Source organism: Phoenix dactylifera, unplaced genomic scaffold, assembly GCF_009389715.1.
Source record: "Phoenix dactylifera cultivar Barhee BC4 unplaced genomic scaffold, palm_55x_up_171113_PBpolish2nd_filt_p 002681F, whole genome shotgun sequence".
Classification (NCBI taxonomy): Eukaryota; Viridiplantae; Streptophyta; class Magnoliopsida; order Arecales; family Arecaceae; genus Phoenix; species Phoenix dactylifera.
The window spans coordinates 6,612-27,990 of NW_024069826.1; the positions used below are offsets into that span (position 1 = coordinate 6,612).

General features: G+C 41.7%; 1 long non-coding RNA gene across 2 annotated transcripts; it reads right to left on the bottom strand.

Moving 5' to 3' along the window:
• Window positions 1-2,843: 2,843 nt before the first annotated feature.
• Window positions 2,844-7,837, bottom strand: LOC113461544. Of its 2 annotated transcripts, none has more exons than XR_005510550.1 (2): window positions 7,674-7,837; window positions 2,844-3,169 (listed from the first exon to the last, which is right to left on the bottom strand). It is a non-coding gene; the product is annotated as an uncharacterized LOC113461544 (long non-coding RNA). The 2 variants fall into 2 exon arrangements; XR_003383814.2 differs by lacking the exon at window positions 7,674-7,837 and adding an exon at window positions 3,833-3,990.
• Window positions 7,838-21,379: the final 13,542 nt, after the last annotated feature.

Sequence of the window (21,379 nt, forward strand, 5' to 3'; positions counted from 1 at the left end):
GGAACTGACTCGGCCTCTGAGGGTTGTGGCAAGTCACCAGGGCCTCTAACTGGGTGTTCTCTCCAGAAGGAGGCCCGGACTTGAGAGTCCTGACCTCGAAGGGGAAGTCCACTTGTAGGAGGCTCCGGTTGAACCGGGGCCGGAGGGAGCGGTACTGTCGGGACGCCCCTGGGTTGCAAGCTTTGGACGGCAGTAGCCAAGGCCTGCACCTGTTGCACCAGGGCATCAAACTGCTCCGGCCGAACTTGAGGAGTTGACTCGGCCGGAGGTGGCGAGTTCTGGACAGAGTGTCCAGGACTAGGTGGAGGACGTCGAGAGGCATTGGAGGCCCCTTTACTTCTTAGTTTCATGGCAGCAACTCGGTCCCCTTCCTCTAGCGCCAACTGTTGCTGGAAATTGGACCCGGGGGCTGCCGCGAACCGAGAGGGGAGGAGCTCCGCTGCCGGGGGTGGCGGTACGTCGACGGGCGGCGTCCTCCTGGAGAGTCCTGCAAGAAAGCCGGTGGCCGGGCTTTCCGGCGCCGGCCCTCCGAAGCTTAAAGTCAGAGGGGGCTAATATGGGGGGGTCAAGGAGGAGAATGTTTTTGTGTTTTTTTCCGTCCCTCCGTCCCTCCCCCAGGTTCCCTTTTTATAGAGGGATATTATGTTACCTAGGAGGTGACAGAAATTTGTCTTCTTTTGTAATAATTGGGCACGATCATGCTCATTAATGGCGTTGTGGAGAATAAGGCCAGATCAGACTGGAGTCAGGGAGCTGTCATGGTTGATCGGACCCGTTGGGGGTGGTTGAACCGTCGGCCGTGGCGGGCCTGGGGTTCGTAGATGGTAAGTGCATTAATTGCTGAGTGAACCGGTGGTCAGGGTGAACCACACGCTTTGACGGTTCAGTGATCCGGAGAATCGTCTTGAGCTGTGTTCATTTAATGACTGAGTGCATCGGAGGCCTGAGGGGGTCTTATGCATTAATGATAGGTCGTGCCGAGTTCCTGTGGAGATCTCGTGCCTTGATGACTTAGGGATGGTGGCAGATTGTAGTGGAGTCATGTACTTTAGTCGTCAGATCTTTTGGAGGATTAGGCGGGATTGGGTATTCGGCTAAGGCATGGGCCTGGCACAGGTGCCGAGCCGAGCAGGTCGCCTAGCGGAGTGTCCTGTGGCGGGGTTGCTTCTGGTCGGCGCTTTCTAGTCGAGCGCCTCTCTGGTCGGCCCTCTCTAGTCGAGCGCCTCTCTGATCGGCTCTCTCTAGTCGAGCGCCTCTAAAATGACTTGATTTGGGTTTTCCCCCAACATAGACTATTATTAATCAGTGATATAGTACAATTTCTGCTGTATGGTCATGACGCAATATGCTTTCGTCTATCTAAGGGCTAGTACTCTCAACACATGGTGAGCAGAATCGATGAGTCATGATGGTTTTTCGAATTATTGAATATTTTCTTCTCTCTACCTCATGCACTCAATCACATGAGGTGTGCGGAATGAACGCTTGAATCCACAGATTGCATTATGGTATAGATATATGACCACTTTAATAGTTAGCAATTCGTATATCCCTTGGAAATTATGTATCAAGAGTGTATGTTAGGTACAACCAGCTAAAGCAGAGTTTACAAATAAACTGAACTTCACAAATATGTTTTCAGCAAGATGACATTTTATAAGTATATTTGATACTCACTTTTATATAGTTGTCGGGATGATACTGACTATGTGAGTTAAATAGCCATCAAAGTAGAGACCATAATTGTTTCACTGTCTAGCTATATAATGGCATTTACTTTTTGCACTGAATACCTTTTAAGTTATAAATTATAGCATAATTATTTGAAATATAACTATTATGTATGGTTGTTGCCCAATTCAACCAGCTTTTTCTTTTCTTTTTTTTTGTTTTTACCCTATCCCTCAACTGCTGGCTCCAAATAAAATCGAATAGAATTGAACCCTAGCCCCTTTGTCTAAATGGCAAGAGGCGATACCACCCAAACAAATGTTTGGCGGTGTTAATAAACCAACATTACTCCATTTACGTTGACTATATTTCTTTTGTTATCTTCTTGTAATGCAATTCAAGATTATTCGTTTTGTTTTTTAAAACAAAGAAAGACAAAGCCCATGACAAGTTCATTGAGATCGTGAAAACAAGTATTAATTGCATGCGTTGGTACTTAAATTGTTAATTGTTTTAATTTAAAGTAACTAACTATTTACATATATTTTTAATTATAGCAAAGCAAGTAGAAGCTTATTTGATCAATCTTCAATTGCAAGCACAAATAAATTAACAACATCAAGCACGATGCTAGGAAGTGGCTGGTTTCCAATTAATACAAGTGGAGAAGGGCCATTTTTAATTTTGGTTGAGAAACTGAGATAGGAATGAAACTTGTGCATCCGTAAGATTCTTCTTGATGCAAAACAACCAACATTTGACAATTGCAGGAAGCTTCTATCAATCCAAGTGCGGACAGATTCTTGCAAAAGAATATGTTATGATGACCCTGAAATAGAAAACCAAAAGCTCTTGATTTTTATCCAAACCTACTGTACATTCTTATTTTTTGACACCATAATGCCCTCCAACTGTTTTCTGCAGTAGAACCTCATATGCAGCTACCTTCACATTTAAACCTTTTCAAGACAAGCAAACCTTGGAAGTCTCTCGTATTATTTTTTTTTAAAACAAAAAACTCTAGAAGTTCATCCCATCCCTATAACAAGGCAATTAAATGGTTTTCGTAAACTTAAGTGTCTCCAATAGACCTGATGAATTTTGACGTGATTCGAGATCAAAACCAGGCCAACCAAATCCACCACATTGAGGCCTAGTAAATGCACCACACATCAAGAACTGAGAATGACTTATAATTCAGACCAGAATAAAGCAATTATCATGGAAGCATCTTGCAGCTATCATGTTGAGATGCCGCCTGGAAGATGATAGGCTCAACAAGAGCAATAAATGAGACACAAATGACAATATTTAACTTATACGAGTTAAAAGCAAGCCATTCACCGACTGCACATAAACACAAACATATTAATTTGATGCTAGCTATCTGAAGTTGGCTTCGTTAATCCTTCTTTGCCCATATTATCGAATTCCCAACAGTATCAGATTTCTCTTTTTCTTTGTTTTTGTTTTCTTCCAAGGCAGACAACTATTGTCCCTGAAATTCCAATAACCAATTAATGTTGGAATGTAATAATTTGAGTGCCTAAAGTAGAAAACACAAGAATATATGAAATCAAATTGCAATAACTACTTCATACAAGTATTCGAGAATAATGCAAACAAAAGGATACAACCAATAACCTCTGAAAGAAACAGACGGATCTTGTGTTGAATAATATTAGAACTGGGACCGTATCATATACTATATTATTTATTAGTGGCCTTTGTTTGTGGGGCTGGGAGGAGAGGCTCTTTTTATAGGCTTCAAGCTCCTTGTAATGGATGGAAAATTGAAGTTGGGGTGTAAGCTTGATTGACTATGCATCTTATCAAACTAATTTTGACTCTGAATCATAAAATCAAGCTAGATTTATTTATTAAGTCTTTGTGTTCCAATGTAAGCTTAATTGGAATTCGAGTTTGTCACGCCCCCGGCCCGAGATCGCGAGCCGGAGGTCCGCGCCAACCGCCGCACACCCGTAAGAAACTCTCCCTACGAGCATGCAAGGCATTTAAACCAAACATCTCAAATATATAACTAAAATAATTCAGCTGAAATAAATGCAATCTTATTCCATTGACTGACATAAATTATAAAGTTTTACAGTTCTCAATGCGCAGCGGAACAATAAAGATAGAACATTAATTTAAACAAAACCTAATCTAAGATAACTTGTGTCATAATTTTTTTATTCGCTCTTCCATATTGTAAAACCCCGGATCGAGCTAATTCTTCGGATCTGTAAAAACAGTAAGAAATCGTATAATGAGCTAGACAGCCCAGTAAGTAACAAACACCTTAACTAGTCAATTCATATAATAACATAAAATATGAATACAAATTACAATGAGTCAGCATAATAACATAATCAATTCATTTTCAAATACAAATTCATTAAAATCCGTATCTTTCAAATATCCATATACATAATCGTAAATCTAATTCGAAACAAATCACATTCATCTCAACAGCCTTTAACTACGACCACACTTATATCCTGTGGCTGGGCCAGAAACAGAACCGCACTTATACCCTGCAGAGTGGGCCAGAATACCGCACTTATACCCTGCGAAGTGGGCCAGAATACCACACTTATACCCTGTGGTGGGGCCAGAAATTACCAATGCATAACCCCCAATTGGCAGGATCCAGAACATAGTCAGGCTGAGAGTTCCAAATCTAATGCACATCAAAATTCTTTTTGTAACAAAATAGATATATCATAATCCGATCTAAATATGCATATACGATGCAAGAACAGTAAATATAACAATAGTCCGAAAAATATTATTCCAATTCACATATCCATTTTTCATTCAAATCATCATTTCGTAAATTCATAAATCACATATAAATTCATTAACAATTTATTTAATGCAAAAATAATATTATATAAATGAATAGTCTAAAAAAAGGCAGTTCATTACTTACTTTGAATGCGATCCACAGTAAATCCAATTAATCTCACAAATTTCTCGCAGAACCTAATATCCAAAAATCATATTTTCTTTTAAAATTCATCACAATTTATATTTATAAAACTTAAATTTTAACATTCTCCCAGGGCCGACCCTGTAGAAGTGTCTAGCGCCCCGGGTTCGGGTTCGGGTTCGGTTTCGGGTTCATACCCGTAAACCACCCTCTCCCTTTATTTATTTATTTATTTATTTTCTTTTCTTTTTCTTGCTTTTCTTTTCTTTTATTTTCTTTTTCTTTTCTTTTTCTTTTCTTTTCTTTCCTTCCCTTCCCTTTTCTTTTTCTTTTCTCCTTCTCCCGAAGCTTCCTCTGACTTCTTTTCCTCCTTTCCCCCTTTCTTTCTTCTTTCTTTTTCTTTCTCCTCCTCCTCTTCTCCCGACTTCTTCTCCTTCCCCCCCCTTTCTCTCTTCTTCTTTCTTCTCCCACGAAGGGAGGTCGGCAAGCTCGGGAGACGTCCACTGGCTCTCTCCTTCTTCCCACGGAGGAGAAAGAGAGCTTAAGAGAGGAAGAGCCCGCGGCGGGGACCCGCAGCATCGGCGGTGCTCGCGGCCGCACACGGGTAAGTCTCCTCTTCCCTCTCTTCTTCTTTCTTTCTTTCTTCTTTTTTTTTTTTCAAATGGTTTAACAGAGAAATGAAATTAGGAACCTTACCTCTGCCTCGGCGAAGATCCGGCGGCTTCCTCCCTCTTCGGCTGCTCTTTCCTCTCCGGCGGCAATGGAACCACCCGGATCAAAGAAGACCGGCTTCAATGGCTCCCTCCCTCTCTCTCTCTCTCTCTCTCTCTCGGGCGGCTGCACGAGGAAGAAGAGGGGACTCGGGTGGCCTCAAAGAAAAGGAGAAGAAGCCCTAAAAACAGGGCTTCCTCCTTCTTTGGGATGGATCCTTCCATCCTGGTGCCTCACGTGCGTGGCACGTGAGGCCAAAACCTGGGACTGGGCCGGTCAAATGGACCGGGCCCAGTTCCGAGGTCTCACATCCTTCCTCCCTTAAAAGAAATTTCGTCCACGAAATTTTCGTATATGTAGTTCAAGAGTAGATTATACTTCTTCCAAACTAAGTCATAACACTCTTCAAATCAAAGTCGTCTTGTCTGACCAATTTCAAATAATTCCATTCACCACATTTTCTCTGCACATTCTGATTTAAACCTCAACATACCCGTGTCAAGTCTAGATTTTTTTCCCTTTTTTTTTTCTTTTTCTTTTTCTAGAATTACTTGCTTGTTGGTACATTCATTATTATGTCTTATTCCGTGTGAACACTTTCAAAAGTTAAAAGTTTATATTCTTCTTTTGACAATCAATCAAAAAAATGTTATGTAACTATTGAATTTTTTCTAGTAGCATAATGAGTTGTCCAACAAAGAGCAGTGGGCATGGCAAAACAATAAATAGAAATAAATATTGGGACTAGACTAATACCTGTCGTCAACACATCAGAAGCCTGTGCATCTTGTTGTGTAAGTGCAAATACTCTTCCTTGAGTCTTTGGCCCCTGGCTTCCTTCCATTGCCTGAGTAGATCTATTCTCGTTTCTTTGTGGGCAGTCTGCAATTTTATGACCTATCTTACCACATCTAAAACAGGCACTGGTGTTCCAATGGCAATCCTTGTCAGCATGAGCCTTACCACATCTAGAACAGTTATTGATATTCACCTGCTTAGTGTTGTCACTCGTTGATTTCTTGTTTGAACTTTCGGCGTTTTCATTGCTCTGCCCCTGAAATTCATTCGATCTGTTCCTCTTCTTTTGATTTCTTTTCCTTTCCAACCGTTCATCATTAACTTTCCTTTCAATTATTAAAGCCTTATTTACCACAGCTGCATAGGTAGTCAATTCATAAGGTACCACTTGTTTTCTAATTTCAATCTTTAGTCCCATCTCAAATTTATGCACTCGATCTAGCTCATCCTCGACTAACTTTAGAACAAATTTGGCTAGCTCGGTAAATTTGGCTTCATATTCTGCAACAGTCATATTTCTTTGCTTTAGATGAATAAACTCCTCCTCTTTCTGCGTCCTTACACTCCGAGGAAAATACTTATCATAAAATGCTCCTCGAAATCTTTCCCAAGTGAGTGGCTCCCTATCTTGCTCATATTTATGTTCCAACATCCGCCACCAGTTGAATGCCTCACCTTGCATCATGTATGATGCAAACAAAATCTTTTCATCATCCTGGCATCTTAAGACAGCAAATGCTTTTTCCATCTCTATAAGCCAATTATCTGCTTCCAACGGATCTGTAGTCCCCTTGAAAGCTGGAGGAGCCAGCCTCTTAAATTCAGCTATACTACTACGCTGTTCACACTGTTCCCCTCGTCCTTGCTGTGGTTGTGTCTGGGGCAACTGCGCTTGTTGTTGGAGCAACTGCTGTTGCACCTGCTGTTGCATCTGCATAAGGCCCACTATGGTCTGCATAACCTGGCCTAGGCCCGGTTCTTGTTGTCATGTCTGAGTATCACTAGCAGGATTGACGACTCTCTCCTGCTGAGGGGTGTTACCAACTTGTTGGGGTATGCTGTCATTTTGCGGGTTGGGTGCCTTATTAGTAGCTCTTTGAGCAGTCTTTCTCATCCGATGTGGAGGCATCCTGACCTATGTCTATCAGATAGCAGCATGCCAATAATAAGCTTGCCAGTTCATTACAAGTACATAGAATGGTTGCTACAATCATCATAAATTAACGTCCCAATGTCCCTAGAGTCTACCCACCTACACTCATGTCATGTCATATTTTCTTATCTCATAATTTATCCAATTATGCTCTGATACCATAAAAGTTGTCATGCCCCTGGCCCGAGATCGCGAGCCGGGGATCCGCGCCAACCGCCGCACACCCGTAAGAAACTCTCCCTACGAGCATGCAAGGCATTTAAACCAAACATCTCAAATATATAACTAAAATAATTCAGCTGAAATAAATGCAATCTTATTCCATTGACTGACATAAATTATAAAGTTTCACAGTTCTCAATGCGCAGCGGAACAATAAAGATAGAACATTAATTTAAACAAAACCTAATCTAAGATAACTTGTGTCATAATTTTTTTATTCGCTCTTCCATATTGTAAAACCTCGGATCGAGCTAATTCTTCGGATTTGTAAAAACAGTAAGAAATCGTATAATGAGCTAGACAGCCCAGTAAGTAACAAACACCTTAACTAGTCAATTCATATAATAACATAAAATATGAATACAAATTACAATGAGTCAGCATAATAACATAATCAATTCATTTTCAAATACAAATTCATTAAAATCCGTATCTTTCAAATATCCATATACATAATCGTAAATCCGATACGAAACAAATCACATTCATCTCAACAGCCTTTAACTACGACCACACTTATACCCTGTGGCTGGGCCAGAAACAGAACCGCACTTCTACCCTGCGGAGTGGGCCAGAATACCGCACTTATACCCTGCGGAGTGGGCCAGAATACCACACTTATACCCTGTGGTGGGGCCAGAAATTACCAATGCATAACTGTTAGAACCCGCCCATGCCGCTGATATTTCAAAACAAAATCAGATGGCAGCGGAAGGGGCATGTGCGGGATTGACGTTCATCGCATGAACATCGTTTGATAACCATTCGTAGTTAGGTAAGGATTAAAAACTTTTAATAACTTTAGGAAGATCAGATCTTCACCTTGTGCGGGTAGATGGTCACCGCAAACTGAAGTTCGTGGTTTAGGATGAAGGTTCGCTTGAAGCCGTTCAAGTGCCCGGCCTCTACGGGTATCCACACGAAGTAGAGGACCGATCAAAGCTTCCTTGTCTCCCCGGGGTGCTAGCTCCCTTGTAGAGACAACTTTGGATGGCTGATTTCCTCTCTATCAATCAACCCTTGATTGTGCTTGAGAGGAGGAAGAAGAAGAAGGGATCTTGAAGAAGAACCAAAGCCTTCACTGCAGCCTTTCTTTTCCCTGCGTTGGATGAAGGAAGGGAAGGGGAGGAGGCCGCCAAGGCTTCTTCTTCCTTTCTTCTTGCTTTCGGCTGAAACAAGGAGAGGAGGAGGGGAGGGCGTACGGCAGCAAGAGGAGGAGCTTCTCATCAATTAGGTCAGCCCCCAAGCCTCCTCTTTTTATAACATCTAGGGCTCCTACAAGTTAGGAGACCTTGATGTATTACCAAGAGGGGCGCCGGCCCCTCTTGTTGCCGCACCAAGGGATCAAAGGAGGAGGGGCGTGAGCCCCTCCCTCTCATGTTGCCCTAATCCTCATCTAATGAGGATTGGGAGGCCCTAATGTGGTTTAGCCCTAATCCAATTAGGCTTAGCCCAAGGGTGAACCAATTTGGATCCAATCTAGGTAAGTCCTAATCCAATTAGAACTTAAATCAATTTTGACTCAATTGAACTCTTCAATCCTAATCCAATTAGGAGTCTTATTGATTCATTAGATTAATAATTAATTGTGACTTAAGAAACCCTAATCTAAATTAGGACATATTTAATTTTAGTCCTAATCCAATTAGGACTCTATTTGAATCCGAAGTCCTAATCTGATTAGGACTCTAGGAATCCTACTCCAAGTAGGAATTCGATTTTAATTCAAAACTCCTAATCTCATTAGGATTGTAGGAATCCTATTCCAAGTAGGAATCCTATTCCAAGTAGGAATCCAGTCCTACTCCAACTAGGATTTCCAGTCCTAATCCAATTAGGACTCTAGGAATCCTATTCGAAGTAGGACTCTTGTTTCAAGTCCAATTAATTAATTTCCTTTGTTCCTTCTTCAACTGAATATCAATCGAATTGATTACTTGTGATTCCTAATCACGATTCAACCATCGGATCGGTCAATACTCTAGTGTGTGTGACCCCATAGGTTCTATTCTGACTGGTAGTGAGATATAGTGTGATCTCTATCACAATATCATTGAAAACTCCTTTCAATGGATTGGAACGATTCCAACTCTACTCATTAGGGTTTATCGATCATCAAGATAATCCCTATGAGTCCCATCATCCACCAGTGACACCTAGCAGCATGTAGTGGCTACCCAGCAGAATAGAATGATGAACCTCTAGGTGCAGTTATTATGTGATACAGTCCTTCTATCGTGGATCCCTACAAGACGGAGGTCATGGACAACTCGTCAAACTCCATCGTCTATCATATGTCAAGATTTATTCGACTTAAGTTCGAGAGCGGAGAACTCTTTCTCCACTGTGCAATCTGCCCCGGCCGAGGTCTTACGAACTCAGTCTTATAAATCACATAGGATCTCTCCTTATCTATCAAGGTCGATAGATTCCTTATAGGTGCATACCCTACTCCTACAGTGAACCTACTGCAGCCAATCTACACTACATGGACCCATATGGCTAGAGACCATGTATGTGTGTAGTCAAACTACAATAACCTCACTGTGAGTGGCCGAAGCACCGCAGGTTAAAGGACCAGTCACACTACTGCAACATCAAGCAAGTCACTGACGAGTGGATGACATCCAAGTGATTTCTTGTATTGGTCACGCTCAGTACCCTTGTTCTTAACAAGCACCTGCACTATTACTTCAGTGTCGCCACACTGTGGACTCGAGTCTCGTCCATCCATAAGGAAAGTAATCTGTGCACTGATCTCATCGGATCGATCACCGTTCTCGTGATAATCCATCGATCAGGAGCGTTCAGAAATTAATCACTAATGATACATGGCTCAAATTTTCAACTCTTGAGAATATGCATCATCATCTTATTAATTCCTTGGACGATTCATAGACACAATAATAATATGAATGAAAAAGATGCCTTTCATATATTCAATAATAAAGTCAAATACAAATTATGTCCCAGAATTAATAATGTGTCAGCCAAAAATTGGCTTCTAGGGCATACATCTAACAATCTCCCACTTGCACTAAAGCCAATCAGTCATATATCTTAGTCCCATCTTCTCAAGGTGGACTTCAGTCTTTTGCTGACTTAGCTGTTTAGTGAACGGGTCTGCCACATTGTCCGCGGAGTCTACTCTCTGCACTTCGACATACTTCTTCTCAACATAGTCGCGTATGAGATGAAAACGCCGCTCTATATGCTTGGACTTTTGATGAGACCTTGGCTCCTTAGCAAGAGCTATGGCGCCATTATTATCGCAGTAGAGTGTTATGGCATCTGATGACATTACATCCAATTCCACAATGAATTTCTTAAACCAGAAGCCTTCCTTAGCAGCTTCAGAGGCGGCGATGTATTCAGCTTCCATAGTAGAATCAGCAATGATCGGTTGTTTAGAACTCTTCCAATTCACCGTACCATCATTGCACAAGAATACATATCCAGATGTTGACTTCCTATCATCGACATCAGTCATGAAGTCTGAATCTGTGTATCCTTCTACCTTCAACTCTGATGATCCTCCAAAAACGAAGAATAAATCTTTAGTTCTTCTCAAGTACTTAAGAATATTCTTCACAGCTGTCCAGTGTTCTTCACCTGGATTCGACTGATATCTGCTTGTGACACTCACAGCAAGAGCTATATCAGGTCGTGTACATAGCATGGCATACATGAGGCTCCCTATTGCCGATGCATAAGGGATCTTGCTCATGCGTTGAATATCTTCAGATGTGTTGGGGCACATTTTCTTGGAGAGATGAATTCCATGTCTTAGGGGTAAGAGACCCCTTTTAGAGTTTTCCATGCTGAACCTTTTCAGCACTTCCTCTATGTACATCTTCTGTGATAGGCCAATCATCCTTTTAGATCTATCTCTATAGACCTTTATTCCCAAAATATAGGATGCTTCTCCAAGGTCTTTCATGGAGAACTCTTTTGACAACCAGACCTTGACCGAGGTTAGCATGGGAATATCATTCCCTATCAGGAGGATGTCATCCACGTACAGTACGAGGAATACGACAGCGCTCCCACTAACCTTTTTGTAAACACACGGTTCCTCTTCATTTTTGATGAAATCAAACGTTTTGATTGCGTCATCGAAACGAGTGTTCCAACTCCGAGATGCTTGCTTTAGTCCATAAATGGACCTTTGCAGCTTGCAGACCTTGTGATCTCCATCACTGGAAGTGAAACCTAAAGGCTGTTCCATATAGATATCTTCTTCAAGATATCCATTTAGGAAAGCAGTTTTCACATCCATCTGCCAGATTTCATAATCATGAAATGCTGCAATGGCAAGCAATGTTCGGATGGATTTCAGCATGGCTACAGGTGAAAAAGTCTCCTGATAGTCAATGCCTTCGCGTTGACTATATCCTTTTGCCACCAGCCTTGCTTTATAGGTCTCTACCTTTCCATCCGAACCTATCTACCTTTCGTAGATCCATTTACATCCAATAGGTACAATACCTTCTGGTGGATCTACTAAGGTCCAGACTTGGTTGGAATGCATGGAGTCTAATTCTGACTTCATAGCTTCTAACCATTTCTCGGAATCGATATTAGATATCGCCTCGTTGTAGGTTTTGGGATCTTGTATGTGATCCCTATCTCCCACTAGGAACATTTCCTCGGTATCCTCTTCTAGTATACCTAAGTATCTATCGGGAGGATGGGAGACCCTACTTGATCTGCGAGGTGGTTGAGGGACATCATGTACTGGCTCTGTATTAATGGGTTCGATAGGATCCATGACTCGTTGCTTTTCAGAGACTTTCTCTTCAAGCTCAATTTTCCTCCCACTGCCTCTGTCAAGGATAAACTAATTTTCCAAGAAGATGGCATGACGGCTCACAAACACATTGTGATCCTTTGAGATGTAAAAATTGTATCCTAATGACTCTTTAGGATATCCTATAAAACGAGCACTTATGGTCCTAGCCTCTAGTTTGTCCGCTTGTAGTCTTTTGACGTAGGCCGAACATCCCCAAATCTTGAGATGACCAAGACTTGGTTTCTTACCATGCCATATCTCATACGTTGTGGTAGGAACGGATTTAGAGGAAACCCTATTCAGTAGATATACTGCGGTAAGTAAGGCATCTCTCCAAAGAAACATCGGTAGATCAGTGAAGCTCATCATGGACCGGACCATATCCAATAGAGTCCGATTTCTCCTCTCTGACACCCCGTTGAGTTGAGGTGTACCCGGAGGAAGTCCATTGTGAGACTATGCCATTGTCCTTGAGATAGTTCCGGAATTCTCCACTAAGGTATTCTCCTCCTCGATCTGATCGAAGAGCCTTAAGAGATTTTCCAGTCTGTTTCTCTACTTCATTTCTGAACTCCTTGAACTTTTCAAAAGATTCAGACTTGTGTCTCATAAGATACACATACCCATACCGTGAATAATCATCGGTAAAGGTAATGAAGTATGAATAACGTCCTCTGGCTAGCACATCGAATGGGCCACATACATCTGGATATACCAGGATAAGTATTTCAATGGTCCTCTCCCCATGTCCTACAAAGGGCAATCTGGCCATTTTTTCTTGAAGACAGGACTCGCAAACTGGATATGACTCGGAAGTCAATGAGCCGAGAAGCCCATCTTTATTCATTTTGTTCATTCTGTCCTCTCCAATATGGTCAAGCCTGAGGTGCCACAAATACTTTTGGTTTATCTCATCCCTGGATCTTTTGGATCCTTTGGCACTCACTTCTTGCTCAGACACATTTATAGATACATCCATATGCAAATGATAGAGACTGTCAATCATAAAACCACGTGCGACTATTTTATTTCTGAAATAAATAGAACAGCAGTCTTTGTCAAATATAAAAACATGACCTTCCTGTGCTAGACATGAAACAGAAATCAAATTTCTGCTAGCAGCAGGTACATAATAGCAGTCTCTAAGTAGTAAACTAAAACCAGACGGTAGTCGCAGATGGTAGGTGCCCACAGCCACAGTAGCAACTTTTGCCCCGTTGCCAACCCGAAGGGTTACTGCACCTTCCGCCAGCCTTCTACTTTCCTTTAGACCCTGCATGGTAGTGCACAAATGAGCACTAGAACCAGAATCTATAACCCAACTAGAAGTAGAAGAAACCGTTAGATTAGTTTCAATTATGAGCAAGTCTATACCTTCTGAAGGTGTGTCACCTTTCTTGTTCTTCAGGCTCTCGAGGTATGAAGGACAGTTCCTTTTCCAGTGGCCGTCGACATTGCAGTGGAAACATTTTTCTTTGTCATTGGCCCTTTTCTTTTGAACTTCCTTCTTTGGCTTCTTGTCTTTCTTCTGCTTCTTCGCAGGCTTCTTTTTCTTCCAAGCAGACTTTCTCTTGGAACCAGAAGTCAACTCAGCAGCAAGGACATTGCCCCTTGAACCTTTCAAGGCTCCCTCAGCAGTTACCAACATATTTATCAGTTCAGTCTTAGTGCATTCAATCTTATTCATGTGGTAGTTTACTATAAACTGACCAAATGAATCAGGAAGGGATTGAAGGATCAGATCAACTTGCAATTCCTTGTGCATGTTCATACCGAGCTTCTCAAACTCCTCAAGGTCCTTGATCATAGTCAGACCGTGATCATGGACGGATTGCCTTTCGCACATCTTTGCTTTGAAGAGCCTTTTGGACACTTCAAAACGAGCTGTGCGACTCTGCTCACCATACAACTCTTGCAGGTGTGCCAATATGTCCCTAGCAGTCTTCATAATTTTATGCTGGCATTGTAGTTCATTGGACATGGATGCCATGATATAGCACTTGACCCTAGTGTCATCGTCTGTCCACTTCTCATGCGTCGTACGCTGATCAGCGGTCGGACGTGCTGGTAATGCGGGGATGTCATTGTCGAGCACATAGCCTATTTTCTCACAGCTCAAAATAATTTTGAGATTTCTAAGCCAGTCCTTGTAATTTGTACCGGTCAATCGGTTGGTCTCAAGAATACGGGTCAAAGGGTTTGAGGCTGACATTATGATCTGCAGAGAGTAAAGATTCTAGTTAGATTTTTGTACTTGATCCTTAATCTGTTCTAAGGACTTTTAGAACGAATGTACCTCCCACTATTTTCTCGAATTCCTCACACTCCCCTGGTAAGAAAACGGAAATCCTACACGACAGGATTTCTAGTGGATACTGCGGTTCCACCGATTTACATGCCACCTCACCTAACAGTTATTGATGACACATAAATTGATGAATGTACAACTCTTGTACAATACTTCTTAAGCATGTTGCAGTGCTACTTGGTCTCTAAGCCATGAAAACCTCACCTAACAGTTATTGGTCCCATTTCTTAGTTAAGTCAGACCCACCGTATAACCGTAGGAATAAAGTCGTCATTGGGTCCTCACCTAACAGTTATTGGTGCCCAACCCCATCTTTACCCTACAACATCTCATGTCTATAGAGAGGTCCAGCCTCCCGATGCAACTTGACCACTGTATTCAGCCGAGAAAAATCAACATCAGAAAGGCCTTAGCAGCTCTACTATGGTGGAAGACCTATTGACTTAATATTGGTTAATCAGGTCTTAGTGTTTGCAACTTGAGCTCTTCATAAGAGGTAATCGAACAATTGGCCAGGTAAGCAGGTGGGAGGCTCCCCTTACTCAGAGAGTAAGGTCCTAATTAAGTAACCAAATTTCATGCTTTCCTAGACACCAATTAGATCAATTAATCTAATACGACTTGCTCATGTCGGTTCACTCTCGACTTGATTGAGGAGGTTTTAATTTAGGTCTCAATTGGGTTTGCTACATCACATGTAAACCTATCTACCCGTCTCTCATTCACATCACATGCAAACGACACATTGCAGGCAGTTATAATCGCAGCAATAATTAAAGCTAAACTTTAAATAGGTGATGATCATGGATTCTAATTAGGTCATATTACAAGCACATGCACGTCAATCGATCAACTGGTCTTCAACTCTTGAATTGGTTCCAAGCCTCCTTGATTCGATCCTTGTTTAACTCTTGATCCAATCGCCATCAACCGCTTAGATCGCCGTTCATCTCATGACTTGTCTTCAACTTGATCGTTGACGTACATCACATCACAGAAATACAACCAGATGTAAAATAAAAATAATAATAAATTACATCTCCTTTTAGGAGGCACGCAGGCCTCTCAAAACATTAAATAAGATGCATGCAAGCATCTGAAAAATTACATGACATCACAGATCACATCGCAGGTCATTACATTTGATACCAAAAGGGTTTGAATCCTATGATCATCACCACATGCAGCAATTATAATTTTCAGATCTGAAAACTAACTGATTATCTCATGACATAGGTTGCTGATCATGCTAATCATGATTCTAAACTTTGTAATCCCATTAACAATGCAATTAGAATCATCTTTTTATCACATAAAAATCAGCATATAAAAATCAGCACCCTAGAAAAAATCTGCATGCAGAAAATTTTCAGCATGCATGATCAGTCAATTTTCAGATCTAATAAGCCTATTAATAATTAATCCTTACCTTAATCTACGATGCCTAGGCTCTGATACCACTGTTAGGACCCGCCCATGCCGCTGATATTTCAAAACAAAATCAGATGGCAGCGGAAGGGGCATGTGCGGGATCGACGTTCATCGCATGAACATCGTTTGATAACCATTCGTAGTTAGGTAAGGATTAAAAACTTTTAATAACTTTAGGAAGATCAGATCTTCACCTTGTGCGGGTAGATGATCACCGCAAACTGAAGTTCGTGGTTTAGGATGAAGGTTCGCTTGAAGCCGTTCAAGTGCCCGGCCTCTACGGGTATCCACATGAAGTAGAGGACCGATCAAAGCTTCCTTGTCACCCCGGGGTGCTAGCTCCCTTGCAGAGACAACTTTGGATGGCTGATTTCCTCTCTATCAATCAACCCTTGATTGTGCTTGAGAGGAGGAAGAAGAAGAAGGGATCTTGAAGAACCAAAGCCTTCACTGCAGCCTTTCTTTTCCCTGCGTTGGATGAAGGAAGGGAAGGGGAGGAGGCCGCCAAGGCTTCTTCTTCCTTTCTTCTTGCTTTCGGCTGAAACAAGGAGAGGAGGAGGGAGGGCGTACGGCAGCAAGAGGAGGAGCTTCTCATCAATTAGGTCAGCCCCCAACCCTCCTCTTTTTATAACATCTAGGGCTCCTACAAGTTAGGAGCCCTTGATGTATTACCAAGAGGGGCGCCGACCCCTCTTGTTGCCGCACCAAGGGATCAAAGGAGGAGGGGCGTGAGCCCCTCCCTCTCATGTTGCCCTAATCCTCATCTAATGAGGATTGGGGAGGCCCTAATGTGGTTTAGCCCTAATCCAATTAGGCTTAGCCCAAGGGTGAACCAATTTGGATCCAATCTAGGTAAGTCCTAATCCAATTAGAACTTAAATCAATTTTGACTCAATTGAACTCTTCAATCCTAATCCAATTAGGAGTCTTATTGATTCATTAGATTAATAATTAATTGTGACTTAAGAAACCCTAATTTAGATTAATAATTAATTGTGAATATCAATCGAATTGATTACTTGTGATTCCTAATCACGATTCAACCATCGGATCGGTCAATACTTCTAGTGTGTGTGACCCCATAGGTTCTACTCTGACTGGTAGTGAGATATATTGTGATCTCTATCACAATATCATTGAAAACTCCTTTCAATGGATTGGAACGATTCCAACTCTACTCATTAGGGTTTATCGATCATCAAGATAATCCCTATGAGTCCCACCATCCACCAGTGACACCTAGCAGCATGTAGTGGCTACCCAGCAGAATAGAATGATGAACCTCTAGGTGCAATTATTATGTGATACAGTCCTTCTATCGTGGATCCCTACAAGACGGAGGTCATGGACAACTCGTCAAACCCCATCGTCTGTCATATGTCAAGATTTATTCGACTTAAGTTCGAGAGCGGAGAACTCTTTCTCTACTGTGCAATCTGCCCCGGCCGAGGTCTTACGAACTCAGTCTTATAAATCACATAGGATCTCTCCTTATCTATCAAGGTCGATAGATTCCTTATAGGTGCATACCCTACTCCTACAGTGAACCTACTGCAGCCAATCTACACTGCATGGACCCATATGGCTAGAGACCATGTATGTGTGCAGTCAAACTACAATAACCTCACTGTGAGTGGCCGAAGCACCGCAGGTCAAAGGACCAGTCACACTACTGCAACATCAAGCAAGTCACTGACGAGTGGATGACATCCAAGTGATTTCTTGTATTGGTCACGCTCAGTACCCTTGTTCTTAACAAGCACCTGCACTATTACTTCAGTGTCGCCACACTGTGGACTCGAGTCTCGTCCATCCATAAGGAAAGTAATCTGTGCACTGATCTCATCGGATCGATCACCGTCCTCATGATGATCCATCGATCAAGAGCGTTCAGAAATTAATCACCAATGATACATGGCTCAAATTTTCAACTCTTGAGAATATGCATCATCATCTTATTAATTCCTTGGACGATTCATAGACACAATAATAATATGAATGAAAAAGATGTCTTTCATATATTCAATAATAAAGTCAAATACAAATTATGTCCCAGAATTAATAATGTGTCAGCCAAAAATTGGCTTCTAGGGCATACATCTAACAATAACCCCCAATTGGCAGGATCCAGAACATAGTCAGGCTGAGAGTTCCAAATCTAATGCACATCAAAATTCTTTTTGTAACAAAATAGATATATCATAATCCGATCTAAATATGCATATACGATGCAAGAACAGTAAATATAACAATAGTCCGAAAAATATTATTCCAATTCACATATCCATTTTTCATTCAAATCATCATCTCGTAAATTCATAAATCACATATAAATTCATTAACAATTATTTAATACAAAAATAATATTATATAAATGAAGAGTCTAAAGAAAAGGCAGTTCATTACTTACTTTGAACGCGATCTACAGTAAATCCAATTAATCTCACAAATTTCTCGCAGAACCTAATATCCAAAAATCATATTTTCTTTTAAAATTCATCACAATATATATTTATAAAACTTAAATTTTAACATTCTCCCAGGGCCGACCCTGCAGAAGTGTCTAGCGCCCCGGGTTCGGGTTCGGTTTCGGGTTCATACCCGTAAACCACCCTCTCCCTTTATTTATTTATTTATTTTTTTTCTTTTCTTTTTCTTGCTTTTCTTTTCTTTTATTTTTCTTTTTCTTTTCTTTTTCTTTTCTTTTCTTTCCTTCCCTTCCCTTTTCTTTTTCTTTTCTCCTTCTTCTCCCGAAGCTTCCTCTGACTTCTTTTCCTCCTTCCCCCCTTTCTTTCTTCTTTCTTTTTCTTTCTCCTCCTCCTCTTCTCCCGACTTCTTCTCCTTCCCCCTCCTTTCTCTCTTCTTCTTTCTTCTCCCACGAAGGGGAGGTCGGCGAGCTCGGGAGGACGTCCGCTGGCTCTCTCCTTCTTCCCATGGAGGAGAAAGAGAGCTTAAGAGAGAAAGAGCCCGCGGCGGGGGACCCGCAGCATCGGGCGTGCTCGCGGCCGCACACGGGGTAAGTCTCCTCTTCCCTCTCTTCTTCTTTCTTTCTTTCTTCTTTTTTTTTTTTTCAAATGTTTAACAGAGAAATGAAATTAGGAACCTTACCTCTGCCTCGGCGAAGATCCAGCGGCTTCCTCCCTCTTCGGCGGCTCTTTCCTCTCCGGCGGCAATGGAACCACCCGGATCAAAGAAGACCGGGTTCAAATGGCTCCCTCCCTCTCTCTCTCTCTCTCTCTCTCTCTCTTGGGCGGCTGCACGAGGGAAGAAGATGGGGACTCGGGGTGGCCTCAAAGAAAAGGGAAAGAAGCCCCATGAAAACAGGGCTTCCCTCCTCTTCGGGAGTGCCTTCGCTGTATTGCCCGGGTTGCCTCGAGCGGCCGGTGAGGGAAGAGCCTTGTGGATTGGGCCGGGTCAAAATGGACCGGGCCCAGTTCCGGGGTCTCACAGAGTTGAAAACAAGTCTAATTGGTTTGTAATTAGATCAGACACTGGAGGCCCTTTTTTTTGTTTTTTTTGCAGGGTTCAGAACAATGCCAACTCATAACACAGTCTTTCTAGAGCATGGGCTGTTTGAGAGGCTCCCAAACAAGCTGTTGTAGATAACATGGATAGGCTTATCAATGAAAGTAACTCGGCCACCTTGTCTCGATTGTCAGATGACATGAACAGGCCCCTTGAAGATTTAGCATTAAGTTGAAAATATATATAAACTTTCGAAGTTTTTGAAGAGTGTAAAGTCCAGCACATCTACTGCTCCGTTAACAAGGTGGCTGATGACTAGCTGGTCTTGGTAAAACTCACAGATTTTGTATAGATTGGGATCTAAGGATAACATTTCTATTGATATGCTAAATCTTTTGTCCTTGGACCACTCAGCACGGCTCTGGGAGCACCATAAATAGTGATTGTAGTAACCATTTATGCAATCAAAGAAAGAAAAGAGAAGCCGCCAAGGCGGTAGCTCAGTTGGAACGGAGCTCGGCTTCTAACCAAGTGGTCCAGGTTCGAAACGCGCGGGGCGTCGATTAAATGTGGGGACCGGATGCCCCTAGCCTGGACACGGGTCTAGAAGTGCTACTGGTCGGCTGGTAGCCTTGGTGGTGCCAGGTGTGACGTACTCACACGTGGTTCTCGAGCCGGAGCCCAGAGGGGTAACCGAGCCGGGGTCACGGGTGGGAGGGTATGAGTAATATATGGCTGGGTCTGGTGCGCTGGCCTATACCAAACGCCATTCTGCCCGATCGACATAGTCCTGGCGGGCGGGGCCCGGTTGGGGTTGCTACGCGGGTGGGCTTGTCCCTCCCCCTACCTCCTTTTTTTTAGCAAAAAAAAAAAAAAAAAAAAAAAAAAAAGAAAGAAAGAAAAGAGAAGAAAATAAAACAAGTCTAATTGATCAGATTGATGATCTCAAATCTAAGCTAAAATCTATTTGACCTTATAGCAAGCTCTAATTGAATTTGGTTCATACCTGGTCTGAAATTAATTAAAAGCATATGAATTGAATTAAAGCTTTGTTCAATTAAATCTAGATTGAGCTTGATTCGAGCTTGATTCTCAACTCGAGCTTCTCAGATTAAATGACAATGATAAGATTACTTTATTTTCAATTCAATCTATTTTGATAAAAGTTACATATGCCTAGATCCGATTGTCTTAGTTCTATGATGAAATAAATCTCATAATTACTTGTTTCATATTTTATCCATGAGGGGGATGTTGTGCTTGCTTAAAAAATAGGAAAATGAGAAAAAAAATAGTTATGCTTAATGAAATAGTTGTTTCACAGCTTAATTTATTTTTGTTGGACTCTGGTTTCTAGAAGTATTAGGATACCAATTAATTTAGTTGGTAAAGTTGCTACAGGCTTCGTACAAAAGGCCCAGGTTTCATTTATATGATAACCTCAATGTTTTATTAGACTTTCTCCCCTCTTAATTATCAAAAATGATTTATAGAGTTATATTAGATTGAGGATCAAAGCAATTAATTACAATTCATATACAATGTCGTTGCACCTCCTATAACCTGTGCGGCTCGTGTTGGGTGGCATGTTCATGTGGAGTGCTTGGTTTTCAATCGAGGCTATATTGAAGCAAATCTCATCCATCAGTTGTATCACACTTTACCCATTAGGTGTGAGGAATATCTACTTCAACAACAAGAAAAAGTTGAATAAGAATTGTTTTTATACCTAATGAAACAATTGTGCCATAAATTACTTCTATTTTCACTTCTACAAGTTTTGGAATAATATTACATTGGAGAAAATCGAGTTTTTTCTTTAATCCTGCAGAGATCCAAACCGTGAAGCCCTGCCCACTCTCTCACCATTTTTAACCCCAATAAAACACCCCC